At 37.9% G+C, this 14,976-nt stretch overlaps 1 long non-coding RNA gene across 1 annotated transcript; it reads left to right on the forward strand.

Moving 5' to 3' along the window:
* The first annotated feature begins 12,785 nt into the window (after positions 1-12,785).
* LOC136244737 (uncharacterized) lies at positions 12,786-13,458 on the forward strand. The gene is made up of 3 exons (XR_010695555.1): positions 12,786-12,975; positions 13,030-13,207; positions 13,265-13,458. It is a non-coding gene; the product is annotated as an uncharacterized lncRNA (long non-coding RNA).
* The last annotated feature ends 1,518 nt before the right edge of the window (positions 13,459-14,976 follow it).

Below are 14,976 nucleotides of genomic sequence, written 5' to 3' on the forward strand. Positions count from 1 at the left end.
GATTTGACATTTTGTAAGCCCCAGTACTGGGTTTGCCCTATTAATCCCCATGTGTTAACAGGCAATTTACATCACATGTACAAGCTTTGCTAGCACATCTAGCCTATATACTTATGAATTAAATCCCTGAGTCAAAAGCATCAGCACTAGGGGAAACTATATAATTTCCCTATTTATTCCACACTGCGGGTTAGAATGACAGTTGTATATAAATTTCATTGTGCACTAAATATAGGTACCAAGGTAGTCATAAAATAATACCAAATACCTTCTGACTGTTAGCTTGTATTTCTGCTCTCGCCAAATAGCTCAATGTATAAGCATTCCAAAGAGTAGATATCTACAGCAGTGTCAATATACGACTTATCGAACATTTCTGGAAGCATATAAGGATACGTTTCCACCACATGTGTAGTTGCGGTTGTATGCAGATCATTCGTCACCTATACGATGGAGTAAAATATATATATATATATATATACCTATATATGGATACTTAATATACACACATATATATGTATTAGTATTAGATTTACAGGTAAGGAGGCTCAAGGAGCCTGTAAAGCCTGATCTTTGCAAACATTATAGCCTATTAATAATTACAACATAAAAACTATACAGATTATACAACAAGAGTTAGCCAACTAATTAGTATTCATACAATATAAAGTAGACCAGCTACAGTCAAGTAAATTTTTAAAATCATTACGAGGTAGCATTAACTATGTGATGAGGTAGGTTATTCCAATCAGTAATGGCTCTCACAGTAAACAATGAAGATCTCACTGGTATATGGTTGTGGCTTATTTGACGAAATGTCCTGATTTTCTTTAGCAGAATAAAAATTTAGTAAATTGCTCAGACTCTGCAGTCCTTTGTAATTTATGAAGCATGCACTACAAAGGGTAACAACAGCGTAAAAATGGCATGTTTTGCATGGAGATAAGGTTACATCTACAATATAAACAAAAGCATTGTGAATTAGCTATGCAGGGTAAATTGAGAAATTTAGAAAACCGTCGATATCCGCATAATTTTCAAAATGTATTTAATTTGTTCTTTGTGTTCTACAGGGACAGAAGAATGGACTAGCTAAGTTTCAGTTTCATAAGTTAAGCAGCGTAGGAAATACAGCACTAGACAGCCGGACGAGCAAATAAATTGATATGTGCAGAAGCTATCTAGAAAAGAATCTACAGGCGCTTACATAAACCATCATAACTTACGGATACAACATCTTTGTGGCTCTGCCCACTGGTTACGGGAAATCAGTGATATTTGATGTATTGCCTCTGGTTTTTAATTATATGCTTGGTAAGGGTGGTAAACTTTTACTAGCTGGCAAGCTTAATCATGCTATTTCAGGTGTCACTGATTGTATTGTGGTTGTTGTAACCCCACTGATATCGCTGATGATTGACCAGAGAGAGAAGTTTTCCCATAAGGGAATTGTGGTTGACTTTGTAGGCGATGCACAGAGGGATTAAGAGATAATTCAGAATGCGATTGGTGGGAAAATCCAGTTGCTGTACATTAGTTCCAAGAGCCTGATCAAGAACAGAATTTTCCATGACATGCTTCATTCTGATGTGTACAAAGAAAATTTGAAGGCAATAGTCGTTGATGAGGCCCATTGCATTAAAAAATGATAAGAACTAGTGTACACGAGATAAAAAATTGCATCATTTTCTGGGACTTTCTCTACATTGGGGTGATGAATTTAGAAGAGCGTATTCTGAAATTGGAACTTTAAGAAGCATTATTCCACGTAATGTTAACCTTTTAGCACTAACTGCTACAGCAACACAAGAGACTTTGGATGTCGTCACAGACAGGCTTTCACTTAAAGAACCATTGGCTTGCAACCAGACAGAGATAACATTAAGTACTTGGTTAAGCCATGTCCAAGTGTGGGTGACATTTGTTCAGCCTTAGCTGATGAACTAGTGATATGACACCTGAAGAGTGTCCATCTTCTAGCATTGCACTGTCCATAAGCTGCATACACATGGCAAAAGTGATATGACTGTTGTACGATCTAATCTTTGAAAACTACGCCTAAAGTTCATGTCAATGTTGTCAATAGTTAAAGTATAACCATAATGGGGTGGTTTGATTGCTTGACAAGGGCCTGTAGGGACTCCGAGTTTATCTGCTTGATTACCTTGACCATATGACTCATTTGAAACTGATGGGCTTAAAATTTCACTATTTCCACAATCAATTTCCCTGTGATCTTCAATTTGAACTCTCTTCCTGTCTACCTGTTTGGGTTCCATTTGCATCGTATTCACCATGCTCTTCATCACAAAATGTACCTTTTTTAGTTTTTAAGCACTGTACATGCCAAAGTAGCTAATTCCAACCCAACAAACTATATATTTCTGAGATCGGCAATCAATACTCTATCCATTGAGCATATATAAAGCCCATTTTTTCAAAATTTAAAAATCAGGCTGGAATGTCTACCTATAGTTTTTAAATGCGTTTTATTACAAAAGTACTATTGTGCGTATATTGACGGTCTTCCAAAATTCGGTCATATTACATTTGTAATTCAATATAACTAGTAATATATTACATACTACTTTTTACATAATCATCAAATTTCATACAAAAATTAATAAAACTGCAGATCAAGTAATATAAATAGCTGTTACAACCAGCATGTCAATCTCTAAATGTCCAGAAAGTCTTTATTATATTGCATTAGCAACAGCTTTTCAAATCTTGAATCAGTCAGCCTGATTCGCTTTGGTATAAGCACTGCACCTCCCTCCTAAACTGAAAAGTCTTTCAACTGGAGCACTCGAAGGTAACACAGTATTGTACATAAGAAACAGTTTCCTTATGGCTGGGTACTTGTAAAGGAATTCAATGCTTTTGGCACTCTTCAAATATTCATTTGCCTCTTCTTCAATGCAGTTGGCTTGTGAGCTCCCTTCATCATCATTAAAATCATAAAATGAATCCTCTTTCTTGTTCCTTGATCTTTGCAATCTTTCTTGACTTTGTGGTGTAACCTCTACTTCATCATCAGTCTGCTCTTCCATTTCATGTAAAAGCATTTGCTTGTATTCATCTTTCAAGTTTTAGATTCTACCCACTTCTGTTTAAATTTGGGCAAAACTACTGCAGCTAAAACAGGATCTTCACTTTCAAAAAACACTTGGAAACGATGTTTAATTGCATTTTCTATGTAACAAGCCCCATGGCCGCAGATGATAGGTTAGGTTTTACTGCTTTAATCTTCTTGATTATGGCTTTCAAAGTTGGTAGCAGTGTGCCAAAGTAGCAGTTGTCCTCACCCTGTAATATATCTAGGCCCTTAGTAAGTGGCTTGAGCACATCACAGTATTCCTTCAAAAAAGTTAATTTCTTTGTCATTGAAGCAACGTAGTCCCATTCCGGTACACAATTTGTTTAGCTCAGTAGAGGAATTTTCGGTGATCCATACCACAGCATCGTAACATGAATTCCAACTTGTAGGAGTGGGCACCATTAGCTTTCTTTTAGCTACCTCCTCTACTTTGTCAGCAGCAACTGTAGATCTGCTTGCTTTGTTCTGTAATGCCACACTCTTGTCAAAGGAACTTTGGTACACACTTCTTGATAATGAAGATGATGACAATTATTTATCAACATATGTGCTAGCAATCAGGTTTAATGTGTGGACAGCACATCTCTAATGTGGTGGAAGCTCATAATGCACCTGTGTGAGGTCCTCTGTGCTTCCATCATCAACTCAAAAACAAATTCATCCTCTTCTGCATTTTCTGAATGTTCTGGTATAGCAACCTCAGTAGACTCTGGTGGTGAGATTGAATACAATGAGAACACTTTTACAAAGTTAGAGCCATTGTTGGTAATTGTACCAACCACTTTTCCACTCAACCCATAGCTTGCATGAATGTGCTCTATTTTTGAAGCCATAACATCATAGGTGTGGCGCCTGGTTATTCTAACACAAGCAATTGCAGCTTTGCATCGCTTCAAGGTATCTTTGTCAATCCAGTGAACAGTCATTCCCAAGTAACTGCGATGGTGGACTGTCCACACATCAGCTGTTGTTGAAACTCCATTAACTGCTTCCAGTACCTCTTTCACCTTCTTGACCATCATATCATAAATCTTTTTCAAAAGTTGGGTAAACGACTTTCGATCTGGCAACTGATAAGGGCAGACGCTGCCAATCAGTTTACAAAATGCAGGGGATGCAACTGTGGTCAGTGGCTGCAACATATTTAGCAAGTGCATTACATAATTTTGTAGAAGAAATATCTTTCAACATTGATGGTAACGTGCACTGCCTCTTCAGTGGCTGATTATCACTGTCACCATCATTATCAGCCATTGGCCAATTATCTTTTCTCTTTGCTCCTTCAACTTGCTTTGACTCCAGCTTTACATTTTTATGAACATTCTCCAAATGCTTTATTTAAGTTGGAGGTAGTGTTCTGAGCAAATGAGAGGGTCTTGTTTCCGATACTTAACTTACAACGAACTCTGATATTCTTTTTACTTTCCTCCACTATCACGAAATGTGACCCAATTTCGGAAAATCACCTGTATGGGCACAAATGAAAATGTTCAGGAGAAGCATTTGAAAAAAAACCATTAATTAAAAAAAGTGATTTTATTGCATTAACATATAGCTATATCACACCTTTTACGATGCAAAGGATAGCTGTGCTATTACACTTCTTCTTCGAGTTACAGAGACTTTTAATTAGTGCTGTCAGAATCTATTCCATGTGTTACACGGAATCGCTAACAAACTGTCCGATTTGTTCTTCTTGGTGGTAAAAGTAGCTGTAATGGCGGCGACGAAATCGTCTGGGAAAGGAGGACAAAAGCTTTTAGCTGTGCTAAAAATTCTATAGCTGGCAATGGGTTGTCTCTTCCATCTGAAGACCTTCATCAGTTTGAGGCACTTATTGATGACTACTTTGATGACAACAGCGGAAGCGAATCGGAAGTGAATGGGCGGAGGAAAAGGTAAATTCCTGGCAGTATTTCATTACATGGTTTATTTAAAATACAATAGAATACAGTGCAAAGTATTACTGATGATTATGTTGAGGAACATGAAGTAGATGGCTATGATAGTGACGGTATAACACTATAAGAGACGTGCATACAGTGTGTATTAAAATTATAATGAAACTTTTAATGTAGCAAGTTTATTTTGAAGAATCCGTTGATACCTTTATGCCTACACCATCAGAGGTGCGGACTTCTGTTGTGTGCCGTAAGAGTAGCATCAGGCAGCCACCATTACAGCCACGGCCACAGGCTAGAGGACAATCTGTTGAGCCCACTGAACACAACATTGTTCAAGAGTCCGTCTTGATCATTCAATACTTGAACAGTATTACTGTAAGGAGCCATCTCTTCTCAGCCATTTGTCATCTGATGAGCATGTTCAGGTAGAGATGCACTGCCTTCTGGCACAATCATGATATTCTTTTTTGTCAATCAACAGGCTCCATTTACGAGTGATCAGATGGACACTGATGTAGCTGCTAGTGATGGAGAAGTACAAGAGCACAACATCTCCATAGCAAACAACATCACAGCAGAGAGCAACACAGAAAAGCAAACAAATGCGACACAGACATCCACTGAAAACTGATCATGAATTATGTGTCGAGTTTTATGAGAATACCTGTGGATGTTCGAAGGCTGACGGCAAGCCATGCAGCACGCTGTTTCACCATTATGAGGAATTGCGTGCCCAGTCCTACATCATGACACACAATGAACTTGATCTTGCATTGAAGAATCCCTCATGACAACGATGCACAACCAGGACACTGTACTCGTAGTAGGCACAAATCTGTGAAGAGACAACATGTGACATCTTGTTTCATGCATCATGGCTATAGTGTATGTATGGCAACTTTTGGTTTCCTCTATGGTGTTGGAGAGAGTAAGCTTAAAGCAATTAAAAAGCATTATCTACAAATTGGAATGGAGCAACGCATTCATAAAAACACAAAAAGGCTTCCACCTAAGGCAACATCTTGGGAGGATAATGTAAACATTCCTAAAGTTCATGGAAAATTATGCAGAGGCCAATGCTACGCTATTACCTGGAAAAATCCCAGGATACAAGCGTGACGACCTGAAGCTCCTTCCATGTGACTTGACTGAGAAGGTTAGCAATTATATCAGCTATAACACAATGGAAATATTACAGTATAATGTAGAACACAAAGTTCAATGTTACATGACCTTGATTACTTCAAAACTGCAGATAGTGAACAAGTTGGAATTCCTTTCAATATGGTACAATAGACAGGAATATCAGAAACCAAGCATTCTTTCACATAATAGAAAATTGTTACATGTCCTTTGCTATTTACTAAAGTACACAATAAGCAACTTCATCAACAGTGAAAACTCCACTGAACGGATGGGAACACTTTTAAACCAAATAATAAATCAACACAGCTATTTAACAACAAACTTTGTACATACCCTCACTTTATTAGGAGATATGGAGAGTTTACAAGGTGTCATGTGAACAGACTGAATCTCATTACATCGACTATCCCACCTTTTGCTCATACTGGAGACAGCTGCTGCCGCACATATTAATCACGAAGCCCCTTACAGATCTCTGCTGGCAATGTCAGCAAAATAGCACAATGATCATTAAGTCCGTGAACAGGTCTGCTGAAGAGAAATCACAGGTATAAAATTAATAATCATGTATGTTTTACTTACCATTCAATTCCCTTTAGGAATTAAGTTGGCAGAAAAACACCTTAACAAACACGTTAACTTAGTGAAGCAAGAGAGGGCTCACTATCGACAGTGCTGCAAGAAAGCAGTGACAACCTGAAAGCATTGTATCTCACTTGTAGTAGCTTGTTCACAATGGATTATCGCCCAGCTCTTCCTTTTCCGTGATCCGTACTCTACCATTGTTCCGGGTGATTGCGATCTCTTGCTGTCTTCTCTCAGTGTTACGCTTGGTGCTTGAATGATTTATGAACCTGTTAGATAGCTACTTTTTGCAAAGTAACGCATTAGCTAGCTACTCCGTTACCACTTTTCGAAAGTAATATTATTACAGCAAGGTGTTTCTTACGTAACACGTTACTTTAGCGAAGATAACTTCTGCTACATATTAGTTCTTAATTGGCATGTAACGCATTATATTACTTTGTTACGTGAAAAATAATATTATTACAGCGTTACCCCCATCTCTGACTACAGCTTGTTTTAGACTTTATCCAGAACTTCAGCATCTCCTCTGTTGGTGGCACATAGAAAGGTACTGTAAGTAATAAATTATTGAACTGCAATATACATGAGAATCTCAGCACAAATACACAAATGCATAACCAAATCACATTGTGTTAATGAATGACACATCACATACCACATTCACATACATACACTTCCACACAATGGTTGAAGAATGTGGTATAGTTACTTACTGAGACTGCAAGGTCCAGTTTCTTTAAAATGTATAGTTTTTTGAGAGCATGCCCTCAGACCCCCCTAGAGGGCTCATGCTCCGCATTTCACTGAGTGCGCAAGCACACTGCGGTGACTCCACTGTGTCACCCTTTTCAAATCACCGGAAACCACTCAGCTAAATCTCTAGAATCGCCCCTGTCAGAGTCTAAATGATGCTGCTGCAATTGCTGGCGACCATTATAATCATTCAAGTGTTGTTGAATCTGATTCCAGTAATGGAACATCATCTATATGCAGATTGTAACACAGAAAAATGAATAGAACTGTACTGCAGGTACAAACTCAATGCATAGAGTACTGTATGTACAAAGCCTATACATGACTTGGATACAAGGTAATAAAAAGATATAAGGAGGAAGGGGACAAACATAACAATAACTTTATAACATACTGTACTGGCAAACATAACATCATATTTCAAATGCTAACCAGACCATTATATGTAAAGGTTATTGGATATGCAAGTATATTATGAGTTAATGCCTACTAGTTTTGATGTCTGCACCTACCAAAGTGAAACAGGACATTCTATCTATTGATCAATCATGAGCTAAAAATTTTCATCAGGAGGAGGTTGGACACACATCATCAAAAATATCAACCCATTTAATCCTGACATCTTAAACTATATGATTTTCAATAATATCAGTTGTGATAATTATACATTTCTACGTTATATTCACCTTGTGCATATAAGCAGCATTCAATATAAAATACAAACTTTTCATCATCCCCTCCTGCCTCAATAAATTGAACCGCCTCGACATAATTTTTTATTTAAAGATATTCAAAGGATGGTATGGTTATACTATACCAGATGAAAGTTCGTTAGTTGACATTTATGTTGAGCACAACTCCGGGTCAATAGACCATAGTTTCGCTATTCCTGACGAGTATCACAGCACAGGAACTTGTGAAAGCAAATTTGGCTTGCAGCAATCCCATAGAGATATCATATTATTCTTCTGGAAATGATGCGATATACTACTTCTATGGAACTGAAGATGATATAGTTAGTCCAACTCTAGTTACAAAATCGACTGTAACTCACACTGTGTAAATATTTTTAAATACAATGTTCACTGATAAAAGACTGTTGATTGATTGACCTTTCCAGTGATCCCTAAATTATGGGATATCTACTTAACTATGGTTCAAATATAATTTATTGAAAACTTTAATCCTTTATATTTCAAAAAAGGCTGCTTGAAATTCTTTGAATTTTTTTTTGTGAATGATGATTGGGTCATGGTCTATGATTGATAAATTTTTTGTGATGGAACCACAATGGGCTCAGAGATATAATGAATTATGTTGTGGTGTGTAGTGGAATTATTGCTGTATGGGAGTGTACACCTCCAATAGCCAGGCCATGCCAAGTTTGTCTTACAGAGTGAAGGTGTCTAGGTACAGTGCAACCTGTATTGGTGACCACCTGTGTGAAAGGCCACCTATGTGCTGCAGGACATTAATGTGTAGCATCAACCCATTCTATCAAATCCAAAAATGGTCCTTATTGGAAGGTGGACTTTAAATGAGATCAGCATGTATTCATAAACATGTGAATGCTGTACCATCTCTTCAGAAATACCTTATTTATTAAGTCAAATCCCACCATATTGCACTTACATATGCAGCTCCACTCCACACTATTTAAGTTACCCTACATGGTTGCATAGATGCAACAGACCTCCTCAAAAAGGATACCCAGGCTGTATAGCCACTTGAATCAAAGAAGTCTGTGGTTTCTAAAAAATGAACACTTTCAATGGGTCCAGGGGAATAGAAGAGTCACACTGTATGCAGTAGATGCACTACTTGTACCAAGAGTCTTTTTTTATATTATTAACACTTGCTTGCACCGAAATGTGTGACTAATAGTACTGCCATTACTAATTGAATTTCAAAGTATTTTGCAATTACACTTTGAAAATCAGTACAGGCAAATGTTTAATACGCATGAAAATGTGATCAACATGTTTACCTATTGTGTGAGTGTGTACATTAATTTTTGTCTTGATCTTCAAAGTGGTCATAACTATAAAGTAATTTAAAATTTTATTTTACATATTGAGGTGCTAGTAATGCATTTATATGGTAAAAACCCTTCCATTCCTAGAACTATAATAAAGTGGTCATATTACATGGGCCACAGAAAGTATCTTGGTTCAAAGGTATGTGCACCACTAGAGTGGGAGTGGACGTGACTAAAACGTGGAACGGACTGGAAAACGGACTCGCAAATGGACTGGAAAGCTCATCGCCATTGTATTGCTCTAGCGACCAGAACTTATTAAACACGGTAAACAAAAGACTGTAGGTTCTCTGAGCACTACTGGTCAAGCGTAGCTAGCTGCCACACTTAATAAAACACTAAACTTGTATTGATAATTGTACACTTGGACAATTTATAACTCACTATTTCCATTTCCTTGTGACGATGTAAACTCACAATTTGGCCACTGGTGCATCTACACTCGTACCTACAGTACAGTGGAGTAATTCCAATTAAAGAACAGTAGAGTTCCCTATGCATGAGCACAAGTGATACCTGGAGTCGCCTTGTGTTACTGATATGGACTCTGAGGTTAACGACTCTGATATGGAGGAAGACGTTATTGTGATATCAAATGGAGATAGTGAGGAGGAAGGTGATATTGAATAAGGTGTTGCTGGAGGTAGTAGTGAGAGTGAAAGAGAACAGAACTCAGGCGAGAGTGAGGTGGGAGATGATGCACCTGTACACAAAAAGAATGCCAATGTTACAAAGATGGTGAGTTATATGTATAGGAACTACTGTGTTTGTACATATTATACTATATAGCGAGTTTTTCTCACTGTAGCATTTTTTTTCTCACTGTAGCGTTTTTGCACTTCGCAACAATTAACATTCGCGACATGTATCATCGTGTGGAGTTTGTTTATTGTGAGTTTTTACCTGCAATGCTGAAACATTCAACAACAAACCTAGTGCTTGTTTACGTACTTATGTACATTACAGCTTGTTGATTATTTATCTTCCCTACACAACACATGTTTCTTCAAACATCACTGCTGCCCTGCTACCTTGTTTTAAATATCATTGTTTTCAATTATAATGGGCAATAAATTTCTGAGGAATTTCATGTTCCACAAGATTTAAGTGTCGCATGATTTCATTTTCACAAGTAAAATTTGTCCAAGTGAGAATATCTCACTATGCAGTACTTGTGAAAGAACCCCACATGTTAATAAATTTTTAAATCTTGGAAGCCAAAGGAGTGGTAAACCTGAAGCTATAGAGCTACGAAGTGGTAGCAACAAAAAGATCAATTTGTATAGTGACAATACAGATAGTAAACCTAAAGGTGCTTGATTAGACGGTCATAACTTATGAATGCAGACCTCTGCGGAGATTCATCTTACGATATCACGTTTTCCAGAAGCAGGCAAATTCATTGTTGGGGATAATTTACGTGTTTCTATTTCCATGGTGAAAAGTGAAAACTTGAAGGGGTAAGTAATCCACTCATTTAATATGAGCTAATATCTTTCATCTCCTTGGGAACACTAGTACAAAATAAAGATCTTTGAACCCCTCTTGTTTTGGGAATATTATGCTGCTAAGGTTTTTACTTGTTCCAGAAAACTTATAGGTGGCAACACATTAGTCACCGAGTAAACTTTCTATATTATCAGACATGCAACTAATGCATGAGTCACACCCTTTGGCTAGTAATCTCACGCCTAACCTTCTGTTTCTCACTCTTTCAGCTTAGTTCTCACGCATTTATCACGCCTGATCTGCTTCGTAATTAGCCCTTTGCTTACAATTCGACAGACCTGTGCTTATTTTTGTACTTTGAGCATGCAGCAACCTTTTTTATTTGGTCTTCACTACCAAATATCCTGGAGCTGCACTTGAGTCTGGTCCACATTGCTGGTAGTGTTTGAAGTCTCACTCCTAAACTTGTTCAGAGGTTGGCATCTCTGACTTATGTTTTCTGTACTGTTTCAGAAAACCAAGAGAAAAATTTTAATAGTCATGTTAGTTTTACTGTTGAAGAGGCTGTGAGATGTCTACTTGAGGCAGAAAGGGAGATGTGCACAGAACAGCCTATTGGATGTTCTACTAGTGGGACTTTTTTAGTTGATCTGTCTATACTTGATCATCCAAGATGACATCAGGGCCGATGCTTAGGTGTATGGATTAATAAAGGAGTGAAGACGTCCCATTGTGTTGTAAAGTTCTGTGGTGAAAATGTCCGCAGTGTTATAGTATTAGAATGCAAGCCAACAGTAAGATCCAGTCTTTCCTACCGAATATAATGTACATATTGGGTACATTCAGATGATAAGGAAGTTAGGCTTCATCTGTTGAGCTTGAAGGTACTATTTGACTTATATATATATGTGTGTATGCATCAGAGGGCTCTGAGCCTTTAATGTGATCAATGAAGAACTAGTGATCAGGAGACATGTGCATGCGTTCAGGCAAAATAATTTATTTTACATGACTTCATTGCCTATAGACATCAATGGATGGAGGAGATAAAAAAGCATCATTTGGGTTAATAAATTATGTACTTGTAAAATTGTAAGGTGCTATGAGTTACATGACTTAGAGTATTGATGACAGTTTACAGTCGCTGACCTCATTTAGAATGTATTCTTTAAACTATACTCCATGTTTGATACATGTGGTTTACACACATGAAGTTATATAATGTTCATTTGTGTGAAGCCCTTAAACTCCCCCTAATCTTTTTTTATGACAGCCTGTCTTGTTGGTATTTATCAGATTCTTGTTATAGATTGTGAGATTGCTGATTTTAAACAACAAACAGTGATGTCTTTGAATCATGCATGGGTAACATTAGGCCACTGTAGTTTCTCGTCCTATGACCGTATCATGTCTGGGCACTCGCATTGCATGTTATTATTGTCATTATTTTTCAAAACCGTTTATAGAAACTTCCCATGGAGCCTTCTATTTTGCATCGCTAAGCCTCCTGCCCGCATCAAATTTTAAAACATCAGGATTGGAAACTAAAGTCTCATATGGAGTGGCCTTACTGGTATCAATGTGGTGTGTGCGTGTGTTTCAGCAGTATCTACGAAGGTTTGTCGAAAACCTACTTCAACAACTGCTTGACCAAAATAATATTGACGAAATTTAAATTTGGCGGTTTAGTGATGAATCGCCAATTCGCCAAATTTAGTTCACTGCCGGGTTGCCGACCCTATCCCCCCCCCCCCCCCCCCCTACACATACACACACACACACTATAAACAGTAGTAAACATATGGATACCACAAATTCCACTGTACAACTTCCTTTGTGTCACACTTCAACTGACAGTATGCGTCACTCCTCAACTCTCCCTTTGTGTCGTGATACTATGTGTCACTCTTCCACAATGCCATATCCACCTACACAAGAGAAAAACCCTAAGAAGAAGTCCGTATCTGTGACTGTTCGTGTCAAAGGGAAGAATAAAGGTATAAAAATAATAGTATAGCATGATATAATAACATCATGTTCCTCAATGATAGCAACACAGACTGACACTTATCCTCAACAAATCAGTGTTGGCACACAATGCAACTTGTTAAATGCCCCACCTCTGCAAAGGCTTCCACAGGTGACATCACTTGACGATTCCTTTGTCACTGAAGAGGAAACAGATCTGGACACATCATTTTTGTCAAACCAAGAAGACTACACCACAGAGTAAGCGCATATAATAGCAACACAAAAATTGAATAATACACCTTTGTGATGTCGTAGGGATGACACACAAGAGCTACCACCTCAGGATGAAGTCAAGTTCCTTGTGTATAGGTCCCATCTGTTAAGCCTATTCACAGCTTGCAGATCATGCCACCAACTATGTGACAGTGAGGTTGCCAACCTGAAGGGTACTTTTATCAGCATCAGACAAAGCTGCCATCACTGTGGATAAAGTTTTACATATCGAACTTGTACAGGTATATAGTGAATTGTCAAGCATACACTTTAATGTTTCAATTAAATTTCTGAATTACTTACAGAGCATGAAGTGAAATCCAGTAATTATATGGAGAAATTTGGATTGGTAAATGCTCTTCAGATTTTGGCCGACAACTCATTGCAAGTGACAACTATAGTAACTGATCGTCACAAGCAAATTGCCAAGTACTTGGCTGAGGAAAAGCCAGATATTGAACATTGTTATGATGTGTGGCACATATCCAAGGTATATATATATACACCTACATAATAATTAATATCATTGGTTAACAGGAATTAAAAAGAAGTTAGCATACTTAGCAAAGACCAAGCAGTGTGACCTCATTGGAGAGTGGATCAAGTGCATTACCAATCATTTGTATTGGTGTGCTGCCTCTGCTCCAGATGGTGATGGTGATGAGATAGTGAAGTAGTGGAAGTCCTTGATGTACCATGTTTGCAACACACATGAAGATTGTTACCAAGACCCTCTAAATAGCCTAGAAGAGAGACGAAAGAAATGGTTTATACCAGGTCAGCATTAACTCTACTTTTTTTAACATGTGGACAGTTGTTGTGCAGGGAGTAAGGCAAGCGAGAAGCTTGATGATGTGGTGACCAACACCAGATTCTTGCAGGACATGAAGAAGCTGTCACCATTATACCAAACCAGTAGCTTAGAGGCTTACCACAGTGTGATCAACCACTTTGCCCCTAAGCTATTGGCATTTTCAGATAAGGTGACTAATGTACAATTGAGCTCCACTGTGCATACACTTCATATTAGATTACTGATATAGCAGCACTACACTTTAATGAGAATTTTGGGAGGGCACAAGCTACTACTGCAGCTGGAGCAGAATGAAACAGAATCTGTTTTCCTAAACCTAAACAGGGAGAATTTACACAAAGCCAATTCCTGTTCCTAAAACCTACAGTTAGTTGTGTATATTTGTTTATTGTTAGATTAATGTATGCATTATATAGAGTATGTTGATGAACTAACTGAAAAGACCATACAATACTGCATGAAGGATGATGATGATAATCCCACACTACCCCCTCATAAACCATTATTAGCGAGTGACTTGATATTAATGTAATTTATAGACATGTCATATATACATACATCACTATGGTGCAAAGGAACATTGCGATTGCTGGACAACGCTTTGCCATCACCACCAAATGATGATAGTTGCTTGTGCCGAGAGCCGCCCTTTTGTTGCCCCTGACGGGAATACAAAAATCCCAACAAAGCCTAGTGTCTACCACAATCATTTTAAGAAAGAGTGTATAGAAGCCACAGGTGTTAAGTTTGACCCGTGTACAATTGTATAGCCAGATGATGTCAAAGAGAAGTTAACAATTGAGCATGTCAATATGCTTTCTTGTCATGGTGAATCCCTTGGCGAAGGGACTGAGCTATGTTGAAAAACTTGACCTTCACTTGTGTTAACTTGACCTTGATCTTCACGTGTGATCCCACGTGTGAGTCCACGTGTGTTTGA

This window comes from Dysidea avara, chromosome 14 (assembly GCF_963678975.1).
Source record: "Dysidea avara chromosome 14, odDysAvar1.4, whole genome shotgun sequence".
NCBI classification, from domain to species: Eukaryota; Metazoa; Porifera; class Demospongiae; order Dictyoceratida; family Dysideidae; genus Dysidea; species Dysidea avara.